This window comes from Macrobrachium nipponense, chromosome 47, assembly GCF_015104395.2.
Source record: "Macrobrachium nipponense isolate FS-2020 chromosome 47, ASM1510439v2, whole genome shotgun sequence".
NCBI classification, from domain to species: domain Eukaryota; kingdom Metazoa; phylum Arthropoda; class Malacostraca; order Decapoda; family Palaemonidae; genus Macrobrachium; species Macrobrachium nipponense.
Window position 1 is genome coordinate 10155388 of NC_087222.1, and position 15494 is coordinate 10170881.

At 34.7% G+C, this 15494-nt stretch overlaps 2 long non-coding RNA genes across 4 annotated transcripts in view; one reads left to right on the plus strand and one right to left on the minus strand.

Moving 5' to 3' along the window:
* LOC135204700 (uncharacterized) overlaps window positions 1–15494 on the minus strand; it is a 56310-nt gene that overhangs the window by 8262 nt on the left and 32554 nt on the right. The gene's annotated exons all lie outside the window — the stretch shown is intronic.
* The window catches only part of LOC135204699 (uncharacterized), a 53691-nt gene continuing 42649 nt past the window's right edge, over window positions 4453–15494 (plus strand). Inside the window, exons 1-4 of one of the 2 annotated variants that reach the window (XR_010312303.1) lie at window positions 4453–4706; window positions 5289–5370; window positions 9666–9770; window positions 10349–10430. This is a non-coding gene — a long non-coding RNA (uncharacterized LOC135204699). The remainder of the gene's footprint in view (window positions 4707–5288; window positions 5371–9665; window positions 9771–10348; window positions 10431–15494) is intronic. The other variant, XR_010312302.1, reaches the window with a different exon arrangement.

The window sequence follows — 15494 nt, forward strand, 5'->3', positions numbered from 1 at the left end:
CGATGCTAAATAGTTTGCAGATACGTAGTTTATTATCATCAATAAATAGTTTGCAGAAGGTCAGTTTATTTAGCTTGATTCTAAATAGTGTGCAGATAGTAAAAACTAATTTTGGTAATTTTTTTTTTAAGAAATCCTTGAATCGAAATAATTTGAGTCGATGGGTTTGTTATTAGTTAAGCAGTGCTGGTGAAGTGAGTGCAATAGTTCGGCACTAAGCAGCGCTGGTGAAGAAAGTGCAAATATGACTTAAATTATTCGATGTTCTTAAGAGTGCTTTGATTGATATTCAGCAAGTTCTTGGATTGTTCTTATTAGTGCTCGATATAGTTTTCATGGATTTAGATAAGTTATTTCCGGATTAGGTTATTGTTCCATTCAATTATCTTCTTTCACTCATTAATCCAGGTTCATTCAAAGAAATTATTTCTAAGTCAATGTTCCATTTAATTGTGTTATTTCCGGATTCACTCATTATTCCAGGTTCATTTAATTTCAGTTTTCCGGAGTAAGTCATTGATCCATGAATCTTATTTCTGGATTCACTCATTATTCCAGGTTCTTATTCCAGGTTCATATAGTTTAAGTATCTTATTTCCGTATTAAGTCATTGTTCCTTGAATCGAAACCATTTGAGTCAATGGGTTTATGGTAGACGTAGGTGAAATGTTTTACATATATTATTTTGTTAGTAGTTTAGTGTACATACATTATTTTGTCAGTAGTTAAGCAGTGCTGGTGAAGTGAGCAACAGTGTGAAGCAGTGCTGGTGAAGTGAGTGCGGTAGTGCTGTTTGTGCTGGTGAAGTGAATGCAATAGAACGGCACTAAGCAGTGCTAATGAAGTGAGACAATAGTATGGCACTAAGTGTGGTGAAGAAAGTGCAAATATGACAGCTCTTCTTTACTCTGTTTGAAACAGAGAATTGACAGTCTTATTAATTTATTTTCCTCTGCCGTACCCCCGTTAATGCGGTTAACCTAGTCACTAAGGTTAGAAAAATCACTGCGGTGGTGACCTGTCCTTCTTGCGATAAGAATGATAATGAAGGAGATTGGTTTGTGCATGTGGTGGTTAGTGTATATGGTTTGTGTATATGGTTTGTGTATGTGGTGGTTAGTGTATAAAGGATCTTGGGGAGGTAGTGCTATCTGTGCTGGTGAAGTGACCACAATAGTACGGCACCAAGCAATGCTTGTCAAGTGACTGCAATAGTACGGCACTAAGCAGCATGGGTGAAGTGAGTGCAATAGTATGGCAATAATCAGGGGCTGGTGAGAAACTGCAAATATGACTAAAGTTCTTCAATTTTTCTTCAACGAGTTCTTTGATTGTTCTTTATGGAGTTCTTTGATAGTTTTTTCATGAATTTAGGTACCTTATTTCCGGATTAAGTCATTGTTCCATTTAATTATCTTATTTCCGGATTCAGTCATTATTCCAGGTTTATTTAATTTAAAGGTTCATTTAATCTAAATATCTTATTTCCGGATTAAGTTATTGTTTCATTTAATTACCTTCTTTCCAGATTCACTCATCATTACAGGTTCATTTAATCTAAATAACTTATATCCAGATAAATTAGTTTTCAGATATTCGAATTTATTCAATCTCTCGAGGATTAGTACTTTGCAAATAGTGAAAGTGTATTAAATTATTTGACTTTAAATAATTTGTAGATAGGCAGTTTATTTAATCATTCAATACTAAATAGCTTACAGATAGTCTGTTTAATAATTTAATGCTAAATAGTTTTCAGATACTCAAAAATATTATTTTGGCAAGTTTTTTTTATAGGAAATTATTGAATTGAAATAATTTGAGCCGATGTGTTTATGGTAGACGTAGATGTTTCTGTACATAAATTTTTTTCTTAGTTAAGTGTACATATATTATTTTGTCAATAGTTAAGCAGTGCTGATGAAGTGAGTGCAACAGTGCAAAGCAGTGCTGGTGAAGTGAGTGAGGTAGTGCTATTTGTGCTGGAAGTGACTGCAACAGAACAGCACTAAGCAGTGCTCGTGAATTGATGCAATATTGTTGCGGCACTAAGCAGTGTGATGAAGAAGTGCAAATAAAATTTTAAAAGTTTTCCATTGTTCCTTCGATTGAAATCGATGAGTTCTTCGATTGTTCTTCGATGAGTTCTTCGATTGTTCGTTCGATGAGTTTCTTCGATTGTTCTTCGATGAGGTTCTTCGATTGTTCTTCGATGAGTTCTTCGATGTTCTCGATGAGTTCTTCGATGTGTTCTTCGATGAGTTCTTAGATTGTTCTTAGATTGTTCTTCGATATAGAATTTTTTCATATTTATATATTTTCAGATTAAGTCCTTGTTCCATTTAAATATCTTATATCTGTATTCACTCTCCACGGTTCCACGTGTCTTAAATTTATAGATGCACATGTAGATTTTGTAACAGTTGAAATTTTAGTGTAAAATTATATTTAAGTTAATGGGTGAGGAAGGAAGGAGTTTTCAGATACTACTTTTGGCTAGCTGCCACTTATAGCTGAAGACTTGAACCAAATCAAACTTACTAACAATGGAACAGGCTCTACGAGCATAAGTCGCCTCTTACTTTACTTCCTACTTTTGAACCCCTTTTACTTTCAAGTAAAGAAACCTGGGTTGGCATTTTTTTTTATAAGGTGTGGAAAAACCCATATCAATGTTGATTTCGGGATCCCTTTCTAGGAAGGGTTCGCCCTTACTAGTTAGGGGCTTGCCTCGGTTTAGGGTTCCGTGACAGTACTGGGGGAGGGGAGGCTTTGACAGGCCGATCCCTTCCTGGCATTGACGCCCCCTACTGTCTCGACGGTCATGGCCTCAACGCGGTGAGACAGTGGCAACATGGATCATCATCATGTATGATCTGTGGCTAACTAGTGACCATAAACAACCCACAGGTTCAAGTCTCTGCTCATGAAATTTTGTATTCAAAGAAAATCTGTTACAAAATCTAAGCTACACGAATTTCAATCTATTATTGGTCCAGGTGTCTGAATTTAAATGTCATCTTTTCAGATTTGAGTCATGTATTTAAATATCTTCTTTTCAGGTTTGTAGAAGTCGTAAACTTTATCTTTTTTCAGGATGAAGAGCGTACGTGCGGATCGCTTTACTCAATTTGAAACAGAATGACAGTCTAATTTTTTTTTACTCTGCCCTACCCCCGTTAATGCGGTTAACCTAGTCACTATGGGTACTAAAATGACTGCGGCAGTGACCTATCATTCTTGCAATAAGGATGATAATGAAGGAGAATGGTCTAGATGTGTATGTGGTGATTAGCGTATCACAAAGAATGTGTATCTTGGTGAAGGAAGGAAACAAAAAAGAATATTACTGTTGCTATTGAAATGAACTGTATAAATTTACATGGTTGCAAATATCAGATGGTCATATACTGAACTCGAAAAGAATGCAAAACCTTAGATTATGTAATGAAGAAGATTGCTGATTATACAGATCGTGGCAATGATTGCTAATAGAAAATTAAAATGAGTGTGAATATCCAATCGGTAGGAAATCACACTTCAGATTGGAGACTTGCTAACTGAAAATTTTATGGCCAATTTTGCCATTGGTGAGACATGGCTGAAAGACGATGAAACTGCCAAGATTGCTGATATGATCCCACCTGCGCATAGCTTCCTTCACTTCCCGAGGGAAGGTAGAGTTTGGTAGACTGCTTGACTGGACTGATAAAATGTCTCCTGCTAGTGTTTTTATCTGCATTGATTTTAATCTTAGGATGGATGATCCAACCAGTGAAGGTGTCAGTGTTTAATGATACGGAAAATCAAACATAAGTGTGGAATTTGCAATGTGATCAAATACATCTGATGAATAAACTGAGAATTTTATAATGGTGGTCCTGCTACGAGCACTATGGAAATGGTGGTGGACCTGAATAAGCCTTCAATATTAGTTAGTTTGGAGATAGTCAAATATTTTTTTAAATTTTCCTAGGCTAAATTATTTGAAGATAGTTAAAACTGATTACTTTAAATAGGTTTTATTTTTACAGCAAATCCTGAAATTATAGAAAAACTGAGGCAATGGGTTCAATAGTTTGTGTACAAACTTTATAATATCTCATTAGTATGTGTAGTGTTTGAGGCTATGCAGTACTGGTGTTTTTTAATTTAGTGCAATAGTTCAAGTTGGTTAGCACCAATAGAGTTAGATGCTAATGTACATTTTATAACTGTTGAAATTTTGGAATGTTCAACTTTTATTAGTCAGGTTAATGGCTGAGGAAGGAAGGGGCTTTCAGGTACTTAGTGTTTGTGGGCAGCTTCTCCAACAAATGTTTGTGTGTTTCTGGTCAGATTTCAAACTTTGTGAACTCCTTAAAAAGAATAAGACTGCAGTAAAATACAAATAATTATTTTACCAAATTAGTTATTTTTGAGCTAATTCTCTGAAGTGTTAACCTTTAATAGTCGGTAAACTTAGTGTTGTTAATTGGATAATCAATTTCATCATTTGTCATGTTTTTGTCTAATGAAAATAGAACTCTAATATTTTTTTTAACATTTTATATAGAAATCCTGTATCAGAGCAGCAAATTAATATTTTTCTTTTGTTTCAGGATGTACTGGATCATCTCTGCTGCTCAGAAGAAACAAACTGCTTGTCTATGCAGTGCGGGTGTATTACAAATGTTTGCGAAAAAGTGGTGTCTGTAGATATTTAGGTGAGGATACCATGAAAAGCCTTCCCTTTTTCCTTTATGTTTCTTTTTTTACTAAGATGCCTCTAATATACGTATTGCACTTCTGGGGAACTTTGTCGTCCCAGATTGTACTTTTGTAAGTGGATGGTAAATGATTCATATTCTGAAGAATTAGGGGCAGGTGCTGGCCTCTGTGAATTGGGTATTCGATTTTTGTTTTTGTTGGAAGTTTCTCCAACACATTTGTGTTGGTCGGATTCACCCATGGTCAACTCCTTTAAGAATGAATAGATTGTTTAAAATTTGATACCAATATGGCAGTAGTAAATTAAATAAAATATATTTCTTCAAAATAAGTTATATTTCGGGAAGCTCATTCTCTCTAGTATTAATCTTTCGTAGTCGGTAAACTTATTGCAATAAAACCTTGTTATTAACTGGTAAAGAATCTTTATAATGCTTATTAATTACCATTTCATTAAAATAAAGGTCAAATATTTTCTTAATTCATTAAAAAAAATAAGTGATGTTCCAATGCCAAAAGCCTACTTGAATGGACACCTGGAGAGATAACAAATTAAGATGATTTTATCTTTGTTACAGGAAACTGTGCTGGATTATCTTGACTCGGAAGACTTAAATACAGGGTTGAAGTTCTCGTTGCAGATTTTGACATGAAATGGAGGTTTGTAAAAGAGCTAGTTACCGATTTGTTTTATAAAAGAAACTATTTATCTCGTTGAGGCTAAATAGTTAGACTGTCAAAGTATTTTCTCTTTCAAGGCTAAATAGTTAGCTGATAGTCAAAGAATTGATCTAATCTCTAGGCTGAATAGTTTGGAGATAGTAAAAAATTTAAATATATTTAATCTCTCGAGGCTAGATAGTTTTCAGATAGTCAGAGAATTTATTTAATCTCTCGAGGAAAAGTAATTTACAGTAGTAAAGGATTCAAACATTCGATGCTAAAGAGTTTGTGGATTGTTAGTTTCTTTAATCACTTGATGCTAAATATTGTGCACACAGTCAAAACTATTATTTTGGTAAAGTTTTTTGTCAAATCCTGGAAGTGAAATAATTTGAATCAATAGGTTTATGGTAAACGTTGGTGAAATATTTGTGTACATATATTTTTATTGTGTTAGTAGTTAAGCAGTGCTGGTGAATAGTGCAATAGTGCGAAGCAGTGATGAAGTGAAAACAATAGTATGGCGCTAAGCCGTGATTGTGAAGAGTGCAGTAAGCAGCACGGGTGAAGTGAGTGAAATAGTACGGCACTAAGCAGCACGGGTGAAGTGAGTGCAATAGTACAGCACTAAGTAGCACGGGTGAAGTGAGTGCAATAGGATGGCGCTAATCAGTGCTGGTGAGGAAACGGCAAATATGACTTAAATTGTTCAATTGTTCTTCAATGAGTTCTTAGTAGAACTTTGATAGTTTTTTCATGAACTTATATAACTTATTTCCGGATTAAGTCAGTTCCATTTAATTATCTTATTTCCGGATTCACTCTTTATTCCAAGTTCATTTAATTTAAAATTTCTGGATTAAGTCATTGATCCATTATCTTATTTCTGGATTCACTCATTATTCCAGGTTCATATAGTTTAAGTGTCTTATTTCCGAATTGTCATTGTTGCATTTATTTACCTTATTTCCCGTTGCCGATTAATTCAATATTCCAGGTTCATTTAATTTACATAACCTATTTCTAGATAAGCCAGTTTTCAGATTTTTGAATAATTTCTTCAATCTATCGAGGATAAGTAGTTTGTAGATAGTAAAAGTATATCTAATTATTTGGCGCTAAATATTTTAGATTGTCTATTTAATCATACGATGCAAAATAGTTTGAAGATAGTTAATTTAATTATTCAATGCCAAATAGTTTGCAGATATTCGGCTTATTTAATAATTTGATGCTAATTAGTGTTCAGATAGTCAAAACTATTAATTTGTAAGTTTTTCTTATAGGAAATCATTGAATTGAAATAATTTGAATCGATGGGTTTATGGGGTAGACGTAGGTGAAATGTTTGTGTACATATATTTTGTTAGTAGTTAAGTGTACATACATTATTTTGTCAGTAGTTAAGCAGTGCTGATGAAGTGAGTGCAAAGCAGTGCTGGTGAAGTGAGTGAGGTAGTGCTATTTGTGCTGGAAGTGACTGCAACAGAACAGCACTAAGCAGTGCTCGTGAATTGAGGCAATATTGCGGCACTAAGCAGTGTGGTGAAGAAAGTGCAAATATAATTTAAAGTTCTTCGATTGTTTCTTCGATGAGTTTCCTCAATTGTTCTTCAATGAGTTCTTCAATGAGTTCTTCTTCATTGTTCTTCGATGAGTTCTTCAATGAGTCTTCAATTGTTCTTCGATGAGTTCTTCAATTGTTCTTCGATGAGTTCTTCAATGAGTCTTCAATTGTTCTTCGATGAGTTCATCAATGAGTCTTCAATTGTTCTTTTGATGAGTTCTTCAATTGTTCGATGAGTTCTTCAATGAGTCTTCAATTGTTCTTCGATGAGTTCTTCAATGAGTTCTTAGATTGTTCTTCGATATAGAATTTTTTCATATTATATATTTCAGATTAAGTCCTTGTTCTATTTAAATCTTATATCTGGATTCACTCTCCACGGTTCCACGTGTCTTAAATTTATAGATGCACATGTAGATTTTGTAACAGTTGAAATTTTAGTGTAAAATTATATTTAAGTTAATGGGTGAGGAAGGAAGGAGTTTTCAGATACTACTTTTGGCTAGCTGCCACTTATAGCTGAAGACTTGAACCAAATCAAACTTACTAACAATGGAACAGGCTCTACGAGCATAAGTCGCCTCTTACTTTACTTCCTACTTTTGAACCCCTTTTACTTTCAAGTAAAGAAACCTGGGGTTGGCATTGGTATGGTGTGAAACCCATATTAATGTTGATTCCGGGAGTCCCTTTCTAGGAAGGGTTCGCCCTTACTAGTTAGGGCTTGCCTCACGGTTTAGGGTTCCGTGACAGTACTGGGGGAGGGGAGGCTTTGACAGGCCGATCCTTCCTTGGCATTGACGTCCCCTACTGTCTCGACGGTCATGGCCTCAACGCGGTGAGACAGTGGCAACATGGATCATCATGATGTATGATCTGTGGCTAACTAGTGACCATAACACCACAGGTTCAAGTCTCTGCTCATGAAATTTTGTATTCAAAAGAAAATCCTGTTACAAAATCTAAGCTACAAGAATTTCTATCTATTATCGGTTCAGGTGTCTGAATTTAAATGTCTTCTTTTCAGATTTGAGTCTTGTATTTAAATATCTTCTTTTCAGGTTTGTAGGAGTCGTAAACTTTATCTTTTTTCAGGATGAAGAGCGTACGTGCGGATCGGGCATGTTTTCGCTTTACTCAATTTGAAACCGAGAATTGACGGTCTAATTTTTTTTTTACTCTGCCCTACCCCCGTTAATGCGGTTAATTTTTGCTCTACTCAATTTGAAACTGAGAATTGATGGTCTAATTTTTTTACTCTGCCCTACCCCCGTTAATGCGGTTAATTTTCGCTTTACTCAATTTGAAACTGAGAATTGATGGTCTAATTTTATTTTTACTTTGCCCTACCCCCGTTAATGCGGTTAACCTAGTCACTGCGGCGGTGACCTATCATTCTTGCAATAAGGATGATAATGAAGGAGAATGGTTTAATGTGTATGTGGTGATTAGCGTATCAAACAAATGTGTGTATCTTGGTGAAGGAAGCAAAAGAATATTACTGTTGCTATTGAACTGAACTGTATAAATTTACATGGTTGCAAATATCAGATGGTCATATACTGAACTCAAAAGAATGCAAAACCTTACATTATGTAATGAAGAAGATTGCTGATTATACAGATCATGGCAATGATTGCTAATAGAAAATTAAAATGAGTGTGAATATCCAATCGGTAGGAAATCAAACACTTCAGATTGGAGACTAGCTAACTGAAAATTTTATGGCAATTTTTGCCATTGGTGAGACATGGCTGAAAGACTATGAAACTGCCAAGATTGCTGATATGATCCCACCTGCGCATAGCTTCCTTCACTTCCCGAGGGAAGGTTGAGTTTGGTCGACTGCTTGACTGGACTGATAAAATGTCTCCTGCTAGTGTTTTTTATCTGCGTTGTTCCAACCAGTGATGGTGTCAGTGTTTAATGATCTGGAAAATCAAACTAGTGTGGAATTTTTAATGGTACGGAAAATCAAACATAAGTGTGGAATTTACAATGTGATCAAATACATCTGATGAATAAACAGAATTTTATAATTGTGGTCCTGCTACGAGCACTATGAGGATAGTCAAATATTTTTTAATCTTCCTAGGCTAAATAATTTGAAGATAGTTAAAACTGATTACTTCATTAAATAGGTTTTATTTTTAGAGCAAATCCTGAAATTATAGAAAACTTAGAGGCAATGGGTTCATAGTTTGGGTACAAACTTTATAATATCTCATTGTATGTGTAGTGTTTGAGGCTATGCAGTAATGGTGTTTTTTAATTTAGTGCAGTAGTTTAAGTTGGTTAGCACCAATAGAGTTAGATGCTAATGTAGATTTTGTTACTGTTGAAATTTTGGTAGGTTCTACTTTTATTTGTCAGGTTAATGGCTGAGGAAGGAAGGGGCTTTCAGGTACTTAGTGTTTGTGGGCAGCTTCTCCAACAAATGTTTGTTTGTTTCTGGTCAGATTTCAAACTTTGTGAACCCTTAAAAAGAATAAGACTGCAGTAAAATACAAATATAATTATTTTACCAAATGAGTTATTTTTGAGCTAATTCTCTGAAGTGTTAACCTTTAATAGTCGGTAAACTTGGTGTTGTTAATTGGATAATCTATTTCATCATTTGTCATGTTTTTGTCTAATGAAAATTGAACTCTAATATTTTTTAAAAATTTTTATATAGAAATCCTGTATCAGAGCAGCAAATTAATATTTTTTACTTTTGTTTCAGGATGTACTGGATCATCAATGCTGCTCAGAAGAAACAAATTGCTTGTCTATGCAGTGCGGGTGCATTACAAATGTTTGCGAAAAAGTGGCGTCTGTAGATATTTAGGTGAGGATACCATTAAAAGCCTTCCCTTTTTCCTTTAATGTTTGTTTTTTTTTACTAGGATGCCTCTAATATACGTATTGCACTTCTGGGGAACTTTGTCGTCCCAGATTGTGCTTGTGTAAGTGGATGATAAATGATTCCTATTCTGAAGAATTAGGGGCACGTGCTGTCCTCTGTGAATTGGGTATTTGATTTTTGTTGGAAGTTTCACAAACACATTTGTGTTCAGTCGGAATTCACCCATGGTCAACTCCTTTAAGAATGAATAGATTGGTTAAAAATTGATACCAATATGGCAGTAGTAAATTATAAATATATATTTCTTCAAAATAAGGTATATTTCGGGAAGCTCATTCTCTCTAGTATTAATCTTTCGTAGTCGGTAAACTTATTGCTATAACATATTGTTATTAACTGGTAAAGAATCTTTATGCTTATTAATTACCATTTCATTAAAATAAAGGTCAAACATTTTCTTAATTCATTAAATAAAAATAAGTGATGTTCCAATGCCAAAAGCCTGCTTTAATGGACACCTGGAGAGATAACAAATTAAGATTATTTTATCTTTGTTACAGGAAACTGTACTGGATTATTTTGACTCTGAAGACCTAAATACAGGGTTGAAGTTCTCGTTGCAGATTTTGACATGGATTGGAGGTTTGTAGAAGAGCTAGTTATCGATTTATTTTATAAAAGATAAAAGAAAAAACTATTTCATCTCGTTGAGGCTAAATAGTTAGATTGTCAAAGAAAGTATTTTCTCTTTCAAGGCTAAATAGTTAGCTGATAGTCAAAGAATTTATCTACTAAAAAAATTAAAGTATGTCTAATCTCTCGAGGCTAGATTGTTTTCAGATAGTCAGAAAATTTAAGTTATATCTCGAGGATAAGTAATTTACAGATAATGGAGGATTTAATCATTCGATGCTAAATAGTTTGTGGATTGTTAGTTTCTTTAATTATTCGACACGAATTAGTTTGCAGATAGTCAGTTTATTTCATCACTTGATGCTAAATATTGTGCGCAGTCAAAACTATTATTTTGGTAAAGTTCCCTTTATCAAATCCTGGAACTGAAATAATTTGAATCAATAGGTTTATGGTAAACGAGGTGAAATATTTGTGTACATATATTTTTGTGTTAGTAGTTAAGCAGTGCTGGTGAATAGTGAAATAGTACGAAGCAGTGATGAATTGACTAAAATAGAATGGCACTAAGTCGTGATTGTGAAGTGAGTGCAGTAAGCAGCACTGGTGAAGTGAGTGCAATAGTACGGCACTAATCAGATTAAGTCATTGTTCCATTTATCCTTCCGATTTCACTCTTTATTCAAAGTTCATTTAATTTAAATTTTCCGGATCAAGTCATTGATCCATGTATCTTATTCCTGGATTCACTCATTATTCCAGGTTCATATAGTTTAGGTGTCTTATTTCCGAATTGTCATTGTTCCATTTAATTACCTTATTTCCCGTTCCCGATTAATTCAATATTCCAGGTTCATTTAATTTACATAACCTATTTCTAGATAAGCTAGTTTTCAGATTTTTGAATTTACTCAATCTATCGAGAATATCTAGTTTGTAGATAGTAAAAGTATATTTAATCATTTTGGCGCTTAATATTTTAATTGTTCATTTAATCATTTGATGCTAAATAGTTTGAAGATAGTTAATTTAATTATTCAATGCCAAATAGTTTGCAGATATTCGGTTTATTTAATAATTTGATGCTAAATAGCGTACAGATAGTAGAAAGTATTATTTTGGTAAGTTTCTTTTATAGGAAATTATTGAATTGAAATAATTTGAGTCGATGGGTTTATGGTAGACGTAGGTGAAATGTTTCTGTACATATATTATTTTGTGTTAGTAGTTACATGAACAGTGTTAGTAGTTAAGCGTACATACATTTTGTCAGTAGTTAAGCAGTGCTGGTGAAGTGAGTGAGGTAGTGCTATTTGTGCTGGAAGTGACTGCAATATTACGGCACTAAGCAGTGTGGTGAAGAAAGAGCAAATATGACTTAAAGATCTTCGATTGTTCTTCAATTATTCTTCGATGAGTTCTTCAATTGTTCTTCGATTGTTCTTCGATGAGTTCTTCGATTGTTCTTCGATATAGAATTTTTTCATATTTATATATTTTCAGATTAAGTCCTTGTTCTATTTAAATATCTTATTTCTGGATTCACTCTCCACGGTTCCAAGTGTCTTAAATTTATAGATGCACATATAGATTTTGTAATGGTTGAAATTTTAGTGTAAAATTATATTTGTAAGTTAATGGGTGAGGAAGGAAGGGGTTTTCAGTTACTACTTTTGGCTAGCTGCCACTTATAGCTGAAGACTTGGACCAAATCAAACTTACTAACAATGGAACAGGCTCTACGAGCATAAGTCGCCTCTTACTTTACTTCCTACTTTTGAACCCCTTTTACTTTCAAGTAAAGAAACCTGGGGTTGGCATTGGTATGGTGTGAAACCCATATCAATGTTGATTCCGGGAGTCCCTTTCTAGGAAGGGTTCGCCCTTACTAGTTAGGGGCTTGCCTCACGGTTTAGGGTTCCGTGACAGTACTGGGGGAGGGGAGGCTTTGACAGGCCGATCCTTCCTTGGCATTGACGTCCCCTACTGTCTCGACGGTCATGGCCTCAACGCGGTGAGACAGTGGCAACATGGATCATCATGATGTATGATCTGTGGCTAACTAGTGACCATAACACCACAGGTTCAAGTCTCGGCTCATGAAATTTTGTATTCAAAGAAAATCATGTTAAAAATCTAAGCTACAAGAATTTCAATCTATTATCGGTCCAGGTGTCTGAATTTAAATTTCTTCTTTTCAGATTTATGAGTCATGTATTTAAATATCTTATTTTCAGATTTGTAGGAGTCATGAACTTTATCTTATTTCAGGATGAAGAGCGTACGTGCGGATCGGCGTGTTTTCGCTTTACTCAATTTGAAACTGAGAATTGACTCAATTTTTTTTTTTTTTTTTTTTTTTTTTCTGCCCTACCCCGTTAATGCGGTTAACCTAGTCGCTATGGGTACTAAATTCACTGCGGTGGTAACCTGTCATTCTTGCAATAAGGATGATAATGAAGAATGGTTTAGATGTGTATGTAGTGATGAGTGTATCACAAATGTGTGTATCTTGATGAAGGAAGCAAAAAGAATATTACTGTTGCTATTGAAATGAACTGTATAAATTTACATGGTTGCAAATATTAGATGGTCATATACTGAACTCAAAAGAATGCAAATCCTTACATTATGTAATGAAGAGGATTGCTGATTATACAATCGGTAGGGAGTCTAAACACTTCAGATTGGAAACTTGCTAACTGATTTTTATGGCCATTTTTGCCATTGGTGAGACATTGCTTTTGGTAGACTGTTTGACTGGACTGATATATCTCCTGCTAGTGTTTTTATCTGCGTTGATTTTAATCTAAGGATGGATGATCCAACCAGTGAAGGTGTCAGTGTTTAATGATATGGAAAATCAAACTTAAGTGTGGAATTTACAAAGAGGTTTTTATAATGGTGGTCCTGCTACGAGCACTATGGAAATGGTGGTGGACCTGAATAAGCCTTCAATATCTGTTAGTTTGGAGATAGTCAAATATTTTTTTATCTTCCAAGGCTAAATAATTTGAAGATAGTTAAAACTGATTACTTCATTAGATAGGTTTTATTTTCACAGCAAATCCTGAAATCCCTTTTGTTTAGTTCTTGTTAACAACAAGTCTCTCTTAATATTACACGAGAAATAGTGAATGTTTGGAACCTAGATTAAGAGCATAATGACATTCCTTTAAAAAAAAAAAAAAAACTACCCTAAACAGTTTTCCCAACCATTTGTAATTCTTTTGTTCCGATAGTAGTTCCTTGTTGTTATAAGTTTTGGTGAAGTAGTGTATGGGAGTCTGCTGGTCTGGAATTAAAAGTGCAGAGATTATATTATAAACATTTGACTGTATTTTAACATTTGACTGTCATTTTTGACAACGCGAATGTGTTAGCGTTATGAACTTGGATTAAAATTGCTATTAGAAAATCTATCGAAACCTAGATAATCCTCCTATTTCGCTTTGTTTCAAATAAGGGAGGCGACTGATAACAGTGACAAGTGTTTTATTATTTTCGAAATTACCACCATTCTAAATTGTCATACTGTTATAAATTTCATTCTGTTTGTCCGAAAGTATTAAACTAAAGAAAATCGGAATGTTTTAATTTTCCTAGTCTACCAAAATGTATTTACAGTTAAATTTCTGCAGCCCCCACAATAAAAAAAAGAAAAAAAAAAAAGTGTACAAGTTTGAAAGGAAACGTTGATTGCGTTTGACTTTCCTCCATTTTCACCTCAAGCTTTGTTGCCGCTCTCATCTGTGAGAGGTTCGCGACAGTTTCATGCTTTGATATCTGGTAAAAAACATCTATAGCATCTGTAGCGACACGATTTGGTGGGATATAAATCCTAATTTTCTAGGAAAGTGGTGTTAGACGAGTTGTCCATTAACGTGTTCATCATTATTCTTATAATATCGGTCAACATGAAAAAAGCGGCTGTCAAAGATGACTACCTTAGCCTTTTGTCAACATGGCCTACAGCTTACTTCAGTCCACAGAAGTCTACAAACTCCGACAAGAACATCTGGCAAATATTACAAAATTTGTAAATGGACAACCGTAATTTACGCAAGGTTACTATGACAATTATTCATGTATTTCATCACTGTGCGGCATATTTATGCCGTCTGCGCAGTGTGAACATACACTAACTTCAGTTGTTGAGGTAATCTAAAATTTCTAGCCACCTGGGATTTTTATTAAACAATGACATGACTGAATACAGTGAACTACGCATTTTACCAAAGGGAAAACAAACCTCATGAGTCACAGGGATGTGGGGGTTGGAGGTGGGAGACCACACATCCGTAATTTTCACGAGAGAAAAATGGAGAGGGAGAGAGAGAGAGAGAGAGAGCATAACGAAACAGGATATAATAATGACTCGATATGAACAGGAAGGTTAAAGGGGCCAGGCAGAGTTTCAATATAAGGAAGTGATTTCACAAGAGAAACGTGACATCATAACTTGGCTAAGCAACAGATATCCGCTTTGATGATATCCTAAAACGACTGCTTATTTTAAAGTTAACGCAAAATGAATTTTTTATTCCAAATAACCATTGATTCTTGGTTTGCAAAGACGTCCTATTGTAATTTTTGACTTTCAGTTTTATGCCTATTAACCGCCGATAATAGACCTCGCTTTATAATTCAAAGCTGCGGGCTAGGTACCATTCAAGTCAAACATTCATTGTTACTTTTATAAAGTATTTGAGTGGTGTGCTAAAGTTTGGCATTGTCGTCATTTCATGTCACGTGATAAATAACAGACTAATAGATCATGAGTCCTGCTTTTACAAGTGAACTGAAGAGGAACTTTCATCAGCCCTTGACAGCAAGGACAAACCATCCGAATGGATAATCTATTCATTTATGAGCATATAAAAAGACAAATGCTGCTTATATCCCATTTGAGTAATGGCGGCATTCTTTATTCTAAGCACAACTGGATTATGCATACGCTGAAATCATCCGTTTGCAAACCTGTCTTTCACATACGGCAAAAAAATACGCCTCCCGAAATCTGTAGTAGTACAATGAATTTTAAGGGGGGGGGGGGGGGGGGGGGGGGGGGGG